Source organism: Aquarana catesbeiana, linkage group LG07 (genome assembly GCF_042186555.1).
Source record: "Aquarana catesbeiana isolate 2022-GZ linkage group LG07, ASM4218655v1, whole genome shotgun sequence".
In the NCBI taxonomy this organism is placed as follows: Eukaryota; Metazoa; Chordata; class Amphibia; order Anura; family Ranidae; genus Aquarana; species Aquarana catesbeiana.
The window spans coordinates 29,045,605-29,048,407 of NC_133330.1; positions in this window are offsets into that span (position 1 = coordinate 29,045,605).

Here is a 2,803-nt window from a genome sequence, read left to right on the forward strand (position 1 = left end):
CATGGATCGGACTTGTTTTTCCAGCATATCCCTCAGATGCTCGATGGATTGAGAGCTGGAGAATAAGGAGGCCAAGTCAACACTTCAAACCATTCTTGAATCCATCAGACCAGGTCACTGTCTTCCAATGCTCCACGGTCCAGTTCTGATGCTCACGTGCCCATTGTAGGCGCTTTTGCCTGAGGACACGGGTCAGTATTGGGCACCCTGACTGGTCTGCAGCTACACAGCGCCCATACACACCAAACTGCTGTGTGTGTTTGTAGGTTTGCTCTCCAGTTGAATTTGTTTGCAGGTTGGAACAAAAAAAAAAAAAAAAAAAAAAAATATATTATATATATATATATATATATATATATATATATATATATATATATATATATATATATATATATATATATATATATATATATTTTTTTTTTTTTTTAAAGTGTAGCTCCGGCCAATCGTATAGGGAAGGGTTGACGCCCCTGTAACGTTTTGTTTTGCTGTCTGTGCTCCCATTCAGAAGATTGCACCTCACTTTCTGTCCAATAACAATTTAATTTTGGGTGGAAACGAGGATTGGTGATAATGCTTCAGTGGAGACACCTCCCCCCCCCCCCGATATCTCTTAGACCCCCTTTCACACTGAGATGCTTTTCAGGTGCTAAAAAAAAAAAAAAAAAAAAAGCGCCTGAAAAGCTCACGAAAACCTATTTCCATTAAAACCAATGAATGCTTTCACACTGGGCTGGCAGGGCGGTGAAAAGAAAAATGCAACTCTCCATTGAAACGAATGGAAAACCTCTTCAAAAAGTACCTGAAAAGCTCTTCAAAAGCACTCAAAATGTTTTACTAGCAGTTTAGAAGAGCCTCAGTGTGAAAGGGGCCTTACAGGAGAGAATTTCCCTTCCTAGGAGGAGAGATTTCCTCTCACTTCCTGTTGTCTCCTTCCGTTTGTAAAGCGTGTGTGTTTGTTTTTTTTTTTTTATCAATAAAAATGATATGTAATAATACAGTGTTTATATGCTAATGTCATGGTTGGATCTTTTTGTTTACATATTATATTTAATATAAATATATATGGGAAAATGTATTTTGTGCTTTTTGTGTGTAAATTTTTTTTTTTTGAATAATAATTTTATATATCTCATACAGTGCGTATAAGTCAATGTTATAGAGTTTGAGATGTCTCTCTCACACTATATCTCTAGCAAACTATAACACTGACGTATACGCACTGTACTTTTATTATATATATTTTATTATTATTATATATATATTTTTTATAATAAAAGTACAGTAGCAAACTATAACACTGACGTATACGCACTGTACTTTTAATATATATATTTTATTATTATTATATATATATTTTTTATAATAAAAGTACAGTAGCAAACTATAACACTGACGTATACGCACTGTACTTTTAATATATATATATTTTATTAATATTATTATATATATTTTTTTTATAATAAAAGTACAGTGCATATACGTCAGTGTTATAGTTTGCTAGAGATATAGTGTGAGAGAGACATCTCAAACTCTATAACATTGACTTATACGCACTGTATGAGATATATAAAATTATTATTCAAAAAAAAAAATTTACACACAAAAAGCACAAAATAAATTTCCCATATATATTTATATTATAATATGTAAACAAGAAGATCCAACCATGACATTAGCATATAAGCACAGTATTATAATACAAACATAATATATATATATATTTTACACCCACAAATACAGTTGACATTCTCTCCCCCACCACTGGCAGCTCCCCTCCCCCTCCCCCAGTATACTGACCCCCAGGAAGGCCAGGTGTCGGACCAGCTCGGGCTCCAGGGCCACCAGGAAGGAGTGAGCGGCTCCGGGTCCCGGGTTGGACAGCTTCACCTCGGCCGTCACTTTGGCCAGGTGGCTGCCGATGTCCACCGTGCGCTTCACATCCTCATTGACGAGCTCCTGAGCCCCGGAGAGGGAGGACAGAGCGAGCAGGAAGAAGAGGGCGCCGATGGCGGGACGCTCCATGACTGAGGCTGGGAGGATGGAGGCGGATAGTGCCGGGCCAGTCACTTCCTTGTCAGGGGAGCCTCTGCTGGCCACTCATTCATCCGCCAAGAGCGGGGGGGGGGGGGGGAGTGGGGGGAGAGCCAAGATGGCTGCCGGAGGACCCCCTTCGCGTAGACCTGGAAACCGAGGGCTGCCTTTAAAGGTGCCTGATCCAAAAAAAAGACAGAATTCTTTGCTGCGATGGTCACAGCGTACAAGTTAAATTTCCAAGCAGTTATTGTAAACGGAACTAGATTTGGAAACGTGAAGACAATATATTACGTCGTTTTATAGATGAGAAACGTGTCGCTATTTTATCAGGCACGTCGAGGACAGCTTCCTGTGTGGAGAGGTGAAGCGTCTTTGGTTACCATCAGTCTAGAGCTGAGCTGTCCATATCACAGGGAGGGGGAGGAGCTGAGCTGTCCAAATCAGAGGGAGGGAGGAGGAGCTGAGCTGAGCTGTCCAAATCAGATGGAAGGGGAGGAGCTGAGCTGTCCAAATCAGAGGGAGGGGGAGGAGCTGAGCTGTCCAAATCAGAGGGAGGGGGGAGGAGCTGAGCTGTCCAAATCAGAAGGAGGGGGAGGAGCTTCCACATACACACTGATTTATCCAAGTGTCATAGGGAGGAACTCACTGCACTGACATTGGTCATCAGTTTTGACTGGAGCTGTACTAAAATTATAACTTAAAGTGATTACTTGAAGTGCACCTATCACTAACATTATAAATAAATTCTGCCATGACACCATATACA